The sequence below is a fragment of the Amblyomma maculatum genome, chromosome 11 (assembly GCF_055883805.1).
Source record: "Amblyomma maculatum isolate TAMU_Amacu chromosome 11, ASM5588380v1, whole genome shotgun sequence".
Classification (NCBI taxonomy): domain Eukaryota; kingdom Metazoa; phylum Arthropoda; class Arachnida; order Ixodida; family Ixodidae; genus Amblyomma; species Amblyomma maculatum.
In genome coordinates this window covers 115432080-115441264 of record NC_139354.1, presented here as the reverse complement: position 1 = coordinate 115441264, position 9185 = coordinate 115432080, and the positions used below count along the sequence as shown (strand labels likewise).

At 45.1% G+C, this 9185-nt stretch overlaps 1 non-coding gene across 1 annotated transcript; it reads right to left on the bottom strand.

Moving 5' to 3' along the window:
* Positions 1-3885: 3885 nt before the first annotated feature.
* On the bottom strand, positions 3886-3958 carry TRNAA-AGC (transfer RNA alanine (anticodon AGC)). The gene has a single exon. It is a non-coding gene; the product is annotated as a tRNA-Ala (tRNA).
* Between the last annotated feature and the right edge of the window lie 5227 nt (positions 3959-9185).

Here is a 9185-nt window from a genome sequence, read left to right as displayed (position 1 = left end):
CTTATTCCAACGGAGAAAGCCACCATTTTCAAAAGGCAAAGCTTCATCATGTTCCGTATGAGCCCATAGTACTAGTACTGGGATCAGCACCGACTCGCAGCTGATTCTCAATGCAAGGGCTTGCACATGAATGGTCGTACAGAAGAGCAAGTCGCATTTTTCTCATTTCATATTGCCAACATCACAATTAAAGCCTGGTTTCTGCAAGCCACATAAGAGGAGATGTGTTATCAAGTTTGTGACATGATACATGAAGAATGACCTTGCTCACTAACTGCTACAAAGGGTTCGTGCACTGTTCTACTCTGTTGTCCTGACATCTGCCATAACAGCATATGCCACCGAAACTTTGACTGCGGGTTCAAAGAACATGCTGCCATCGAGCTTGCTGAAATGCTTTCCCGTTGCCTTAGATGCAAAATGTCTTAGACAAAGTTTTGAACCAAGGATCATTGCTGTACGTTGTGTGGTTTCATCCATGACCTAAAAACTTGCAAAATGGACTTTATGCCAGCTGTGGTGATCATCCAGCTGGTTTCGATAGCTGCTCCTATTGGCTGCCACCACACCATTGAAAGTTCCTTGCTGCCAGTCCCAAAATCTAACCGTGCCGTGTCGACCGTGTGCATGACCTGTGTGTTGAAGATGGATGTTTTTCTGCATCTGCGAAGTGTGTTCATGTTTTTGACCAACTGCATTTGATCCAGTCTCTACTGCCCCCTAAGTGCAAACAAGTTCAAACTGCTATAGCAAAAACGTTCGTGTTCTAGGGACCAGGCCACTTTAAGACGTCATAAGTGGCATGCAAACAATCTGCTGTGGTCTAGTGTGTGTCCCAGTCAGCATCTTTTTTCGACGTTGTGAGGGATTGTGGTGTGTAAATTAGGGAGCTCAGAAATGAAGATCTGTCCTTCCTTCCTTTATATTTTGTTCGAAGCCCTGTGTTCATATGTCTAGCGATATTACCTGGCACCTTAACTAACTCCCTACAGCTGTGCTATTCTTGTAGATAATAATTAGCACTTTGAAAGCAATGCTTGTTGTGGTGTATATGACCCTGGTGAAGTTTGCAGAGCTCAAAACCAGCGAAATGTGCCAGTTGTAATGCAGTGCAGCTGCGCTTGGACAAACCTGAACTTAAAATATTCTTTAAAAAAAAAACCTGTGGTCCAGATTGTGGCCCTCTCTGATACTAGCTTGCTAAAAGGAAGAACTCTGTCTAGATATATGACCGATAAAAACTGCCACGTAAACTGTTTTTCTGATGTAAGTCTCGCTGCTATACATACTCCAGGAAATTCCACATGTGTCTTTTGATAACACCACCAGCCTTTGATTGGACGTCATTAAAGCAGCAGCTGTGAGGATACAACTCTGCTCACAAGCTCTTTCTGTTGTTTTTTTGTATGTGCTTTCACAGGAAACATCAACTGTAGCTTTGTAACTGGTGCCCATCTCCTCAGATCACATGTGTTGATTTAAATTTCTATCCGTCTCTCAGGGTGACAAGAACACAGATTCCTAACTGTGAAAACTTCTAGACATTGTTGACAGTGATAGAAGCCACGTTTCCTATTATCCTTCAGCCTCTGCTGTAGACCTGCCCCTGCATTCATCCAACATCCAAGTGAAGTGTTCACTGGCACCTTGCTGCATTTGGAGGGACCATTGCTTGCATTTAGTCCTGCCTACCGTCTATGTGGCTCCAAAAGTGCTATCCGGGTTGGTATACTTGGCAGCAAGGAGTATGCGTGAAATCTTGCACATCAAGAATATGAACCTCTTTTTCTTCTCAGGTATGCTCTCGACATTGGAAGCTCAACAAGCTCTGCTTAATACCTTACTGCCTTCATACCTTCATACCTTGCTGCAATACTCCATGCGTAACATAGCTGCAGGTCAAAGTTATGCAATGCCAGACCTTTTGCCTCACTATCAGAATATAGGTATTGTTATGGCTGAGCCTTGGAACAGACACCTAAATGTGCATCCTAAGTGCCATTGGCACAAGAACCTTTCCAAAATGCATCACTGAAAGTACCCTGGCCAGTTGGTACATATCTCTTAGTGACGCAGCATGCAGTATTTCTTGCCTGCAGGCAATATATTTATTCAGTTGCTTGTGAGTTCTGTGTTTGTGTCTTCGTGACTCTGTTCCGTCACCCTGTGCACAGTTTTTTTTTTGCTAAGGAGAATTTCAAAAATGGCCATTCACATGGCCACATGGGAAGCATTTGCTTTTCTTGGTTCTTCTCAGTGTTGCAATATGGTGTTGTACTTTGGCCTCATGGTTCCGGAAAGTGTAAGATCAAAAATAAAAAGCCCAGAAAAAAAGTGTTTCAAAAGTTGTATATCTGTGTTTTCGGTTCGGTTCCGGTTCAGGTTCGACACTCTTGTTTGCGCAGTCTGCAAGATAAGATGACGAGGTGGCTGGAAGTCCGAAGTGTACAGTAGAGGCGCCGTTGGGAATGTCGAGAAGTTGCAGAGAAGTCGTCGAAGGGAAACCGAAACCATCCATTGGACGAGCCGTCGATATCAATGGACAGCGTCGACGCAGCGGGAATAAACAACACCAGCGTTTCCCTGCGTCTTGCCTGACGTAAGTACCTCAAGTATGCACAGAGCGGGAGAGACGGAGACAAGAGGGCTGTTGCTCACAACGAGGAGCCGCTTGCAAAAGCAATTCAAGAATAGCGAAACTCTTGCAAGCCGCGGCCAAATGTAGCGACGGAAAGGAGACCTGCCGACAAAACGCGACCGCAGAAAGGTAACCGTTGCACAGGCGCAAACGGAGGAGTCTAACGCTTTGCCAGGCCTAAAAGGAAAGCACCATGTTTCCGGCCTCTTCCAAATTCTAAATTATATGTTTGCTGCAAACCCCAACGTTCATCAGATATTTGTCCAAGTGTTAATTATGTGTTGATAATCCCTCATTCTCCATCACACAAAGTGTAAGCACTGACTCCCATCTGTTAAAGAGTTTATACAGAGATGAGAAAAATCCCATATTTCACAGCAGATCCCAAGTGAGCGCGAGAAATGGTTAGTTAAATTGTTTCATGACTGCAGTTGTTTTCGAGGCTTCCATGCCGCCTTCCGTTGTCCCACATTTTGTGCGTACTTTTATAGCTGTGTCCCCCTACTCTGCTCCTGCAGTCGTGGTGAATGTTGTAAAGCCGGTCTCAGTTCGTTCTGCGGCTTGTTCTGTAAACGTAGCCGCAATTATGATAGTACACCCATGGTAATGGTACAAGTGATGACAAAAGTCAATGGCAAGTACCGCATGTTGCGCTCGTAGTCGTTCCAGTTTGGGAGGCAATTTTCCTGTCTTTCAAAATGAAAGTGAAGATCCTGAACATGCCCCTGGTGACTCGGATAAACGTTGCTTAATATACAGCGAGCAGGAAGGCGCATGGCATCAGCGGGAAATATCTACTGTGTCATACGCTGGTATCAAGTCTTGTATTTTACTTGAATATTGTTTTCAGAGCTCGTAGGGTCATTTTGCTTTAGTGGGGAGAATAGCCGCTGCAGTTGACCGTTCTATCCCTTTCCAGTACAACCACTGATAGCATGCTTGCATTAACAGCCTACCTAGAAACACTAATTAAGCGTAAAAGAAATGCTTTATTCTACGAACTGAAGCATAGAGCTGGATGGTTGGTCATAATCAAGCAACCTCACAAGCCACTTCATTAGTACAAAGGAGGACTGGGCAGCTATATTGATGCTTCATATATAAATCCCCACGTGAAATAAAATATACAACGCCTTTTCTCTTCTTAATGGGAGTAGAACACATCAGTATACTGCGAATTCGTTTGTCTTGGGATGACGGCAACACCTTTTTGCCAGGCATATGTTCGATGATGAAAAAAAGACTCGTGGAGGTGCTGGGTATCGATCCCAGCCCCTCTCGCAAGCTAAGCGAGCGCTCTACCATCTGAGCTACACCCCCAGACACTTTGAGCATGGTAACAAGACAACGCCAAGAGTGGGAAGCAGAGGAAAAAAAATCTAGGTCGAATGACACCAACTGAAGAATCTCGGATAAACTGGTTCCGACCGGAATCTTCAGTAGCGCTCAAACACAATTCTATGAATGTTTATTCTTTCGCTTGGAACTGATGACAATCAAACTGAAAGTCGTGTCCCGTAGAAAGAAGGAAGAGTAGAAAGAAGGAAGGTTAGATTATTACCAAAAAAAAAGCGAATATACAAAAACGAGATGGCAGGCACCCACTAGATTGTTGTTCAATTCAAAGCTCTTTAATATTACCAGTTGCGAAAGTTCCCATAGGGCTCATGTATAAAAACACGAAAGTTTTGATTGCTCAAATTTCTAGTGCTTACGAATATGGCGGCACCCGCGGCCATTAAAAGAAACTGTGCCTAAGTTGAAAATGTTCAGATTGTTGATAAATGGACAAGTACTTAAAAAACGAATATGGAGGGAAGTAGCAGGAGCTTTCCCATTTAAAAGAGTGGTTTTCAGGAGGCAATGATAGCAGTAGCAAAAAGGTATTATTGGCTGTTTCTGGATGGCGCTGCAATTCATAGGCACCCGAAAAGTGTATATTGAAAGTGGTCACTCGTTGAAGCGAAATGTTCAAATGTTTTATACTACTGCCACTACCAACTCTCTTGGTAGCTGGCGTTAGCGCAATAGCTGCCTCCTTTGCGGGAGGTGCGCACTGTCGTGCAATTTATTAATTTGCCCTCTTGATTCTTCATGGGTATGGTCATCCGTCCTAGGATTATCCGCATAGAGCGTGGCCTTAATTTGCCATTTCTTATGCACATTTCCGGGTCTGGACCGTCTTCGCTCTGCGTTAGATGTCGGATGCGTAGTTCTGGCTTTTTGATAGACATATATGTCCTTGCGGATCGATATAGGAAATTCCGTCCTTTGGTCGACCGTCTAAAGACTATCTTCTCAAAACTGTCTGGCCTATTCGAGTGATGGCCAGGCGATTGAGGTATGACAGTCTTTGCGCCTTCCATATTTATTGGAGCGTGTTGCGAATGCCAAGTGACATGAGACCATATGTTGATGCGGATTTCGGGAGGCCCAGTGTCATTGTGTAGGCTATTCGTACTAGCAATATTCGTACTTTGCCACTTGTGACTGAGAGATTCTGGTTTTATGCAGGCCCGTAAATTAATCCTACCACTAAGAGAGCTAGCACCTGGCGAATTGCGTCCTTTTCTTTTAAGCTGTGGTGCTTGTTAGAGATGCATCTAAGTATTGTGGTAATCAGCTGTATAGTCGTTGCGACCTTTTTGACTGCCGTGACGGCAGACTAATTCATCAATCATGCCTCACACTCAGCAGAACATTCCCCAACTCAAGCCTCAATCATGTGGTTCCCGAGACACACGGAACTAATGAGATGAAATGCTGCCGTCCACCTGCACTCCCTAGCTATCTTACATCGGGATTCTCGCTTAGACGACGAAGCAGGGAAGCATATCCCACAGCCAATAATCGTCTTTACCGCACAACTACACACCTCCACATAGGCTAGAGAGATATACCCCACAGCTCACGAAACGCTAAACAAAGCGTAAGAACACACCTTGCGCCGGCTACAGTGAGATACTTATGTCACATCACTTAAATGCTACCACTGGCACTCCTCACTCTACAGAGTGCTCATACTGTTGAGAAATAGCTGCCTTTCGCATGTTTTGACCATGCCAGTTCCATCCCGCTATCGAGAAACTTCACAATCCCAATCTGGAGCAGTGGGAGGCCATTTTGTCCAGCGAGTACTCCGACCAGCAATGAGGACTGGGTCGCATGGCCCATGCTGCGGAGCAGGACCACCAGGCTCCTAGAAATTTAATGAATATTAAAATTTATGCAATCTTTTCATCTCACCTGGTTCGATCCAAAAGTTCTGTTTTTGCTATCATATTGTAAACTAAAGCACTTGGTTTTCCACGACAGCATAATGCAACTGCTAATAAAAAAAAACACGTTATAGCAGTAGACACTGAGGTATGGTGCAGACCTTAAGTAGGGACATTATTAAAACATTACGCACAGAACAAATGAGAAAAAAATAGAAATCAGGGTAAATTGACTGGAAAAGCATAATTTCGTTTCTGGATTTCGTAAAACGTAGTAAAAAACTGCACATTATAATCAAGACTTGCACAGGTGCTTTCCGCTAGATAGTAGTGTTTGTCAGTCATAAACTTGTTGGTCCGTGTTTAGTGGCAAAGAAGTGCAGCTGGTAAATTAAGACCCGCTGTAAGTGATTTTATAAATGATGGAAGTAATATTATGTTTCCAGGTTTAATTTTGTATTGAAGATACCGAATGTGGCATTAATAATTCCATATCATCTTATTGAATAATCGGATGGTATGCGGTGAATGCTTGTATCTCAAACTAGATCAGAGGAAAGTACGTAAACCTAATACATGCAGTGTAAGCAAATGTCGGCATTTAAAAAGTGCATGAAAAGTTTATGAGGCTTTTAATGACTGAGCGGACGAGAAAATCCAAATCTTGATGTCTACCGTTTAAGATACGTAGGATTTCTCAAATAAGCGCGTGTTGAATTCGCCTGTTGTCGTGAATTACATTCTAATGTTTAGAAACATTTATTTTTCCGAGCAGACTTTAAGCGCTCGCCCTCTACCCCCTTTTACGAGAGACCTCTAGGCATGTGGTAAGGTCCTTATCTTGTTGCTCTTTCTTACCTTTTTCTCCTTTCGTTCTCTTCCGTATGAGCAGGGTAGCCGGCTGGGCATCGTCTAGATAACCTCTCTGTCTTTCTATTCTCATATCTCTGTTTCTCTCGGTAGCTGTGTCTCCCTATTCTGCTCCTGTGATGGCCGTGATTGTCGTACTGATTGTGGAGAATGCGGCTCATTTTGTAAATGTAGCCGCAAATATATTGATACACACATAGTATCAGTACAAGTAATGACAAATGTAAAAGGCAGGTATCGTAAATAGCACTTGTAGTCGCGCCAGCATCTTATAAGACAATTTGCGTGTCTTTAAAAATGAGAGCGGAGATCCTGAGCATGTTCTTGTTGACTCAGCTTAACAGTGATTTATTGACGGAGAGTTCAAAAACGCATGGCATCATCGGGATATATCAGCCGCGTCATATGCTGGCATCAAAGCGTATATTTTGCTTGCATAGCGTTTTCAGACCTTGGGAAGTCATTTTACTATAGTGGGGAGAATCACCGTTGCAGTTATTTCTATCCCTTTCTTGCACAACCACTGATAGCACGCTTACCGTAACAGCCTTCTTAGAATTAACAGTGCCGCGTCGAAAGAAATGCTTTATTCTGCGAACTAAAGCATAGAGCTGGACGGTTGGTCATAATCAAGCAACCTCACAAATGACTTCATTATTTCAAAAAAGACGAGACTGCGGAGGATAAGCATTTTGTGCTGTGTCGGGTGGCGGTATGTATTGACACATCATATTGTCACGTCTAGGTAGAACGCCAAGGAGGGCCTAGCGATAGATCGTTTGAATGGTTGACCAGAACGAGTCTTGCGTTCAAGCTTCTTTCTTTTCCAGGCTCGCGCTTGTTGTCTCAGATGTCATCTTTTGCGTCGTCTTCTATGTGTCATTTGCCCCCCTCCTCAGGAAGCATCGTCTCGATGAGGTCAGTCCGAGTTGTACGGCTTCATACGCACAACGTGGACGACGTCAGCTTGTTGCAGGCGTCGCTTTGATGTCGACACCTCGTCTGGCACCACCTCATAAGTGACGTCGGTTAAACGTCGCTGAACAACATAGGGCCCGATGAATCGCCGCAATAGTTTTTCGGAGAGCCCACGGCGGCAAATAGGCGTCCAGACCCACACTTTGTCGCCAGGTTCGTACATGACATGTCGGTGTCTATGATTGTAGCGTCGTGCATCATGCTCTTGCTGATTTTTGATCCGCACACGCGCTAGTTGTCCAGCTTCCTCTGCACGCTGAGCGAATTCCTCGGCGTCCTGATAGAGATCATCGGTGTCGGCATTCGGGAGCAACATTGAATCCAGTATAGTTGTTACTGGTCGCCCGTGAAGGAGGCTGAATGGTGTCATACGAGTGGTGTCTTGGCGTGCCGCATTGTAGGCGAACGTGACGTAGGGAAGAATTTCGCCCCAATTCTTGTGGTTCACGTCAACGTACATGCAAAGCATGTCTGCGATGGTCTTATTAAGGCGTTCCGTCAACCCACTGGTTTGGGGGTGATAGGCTGTAGTTTTACGATGACTGGTGCCACTGAGGCGGAGAACGGTCTCCAAAAGTTCGGCCGTAAATGGAGTTCCTCGGTCAGTTGTAATGAGTGCCGGAGCGCCATGCCTCAGGACAATGTTCTCAACGAAGAACCGAGCTGCTTCAGCGGCGGAACCCCTTGGCAGAGCCTTGGTCTCCGCGTAGCGGGTTAGATAATCGGTGGCGACAATTATCCACTTATTCCCGGCTGTGGACGTCGGAAATGGTCCCAGGAGGTCCATGACGATTTGTTAAAAAGGTGTCGTTGGCATTTGAAGAAGGTGGAGTAGGCCAGCTGGTTTACAGGGGGTGATTTACGGCGCTGGCAGTCTATGCACGTACGTACATAGTGTTTCACTGTCGCCGGCAGTTTTTGCCAGTAGTATCCATGCTGTACTCTAGCCAAAGTGCGGGTGTAGCCTAGGTGACCGGCGGTTGGTTCGTCGTGACACGCTTGCAAACCTTCACTGCAGAGAGCTGATGGGACGACGAGTAAATAACTGTTTCCCACAGGGCGGAAGTTCTTGTAAAGTACGTTGTTGCGAATAAAGAACGAAGGCATTACTCGGGCGAAAATCTTAGGCGCAACCCTAGTTCGCTTTTCCAAGAAATCAATAAGAGGGAGCAATTGCTGGTCCTCTCGCTACTGTTGGCAAAGCGTTGTGTCATCTATGACACCTAAAACGCAGTGCCTTCATCGCTCATAGTGGAAGGTTCGACCGGCGCTCGGGAAAGGCAATCAGCATCCGTGTGCTTCCTTCCAGATTTGTAAATAATGGCTATGTCAAATTCTTGTAATCGAAGGCTCCAACGCGCGAGTCTCCCTGAAGGGTCCTTTAGGTTCGTCAGCCAATAGAGAGAGTGATGGTCGATAACGACATCAAAAGGGCGATTGCACAAATAAGGGCGGAACTTCATAACCGCCCATACCACTCC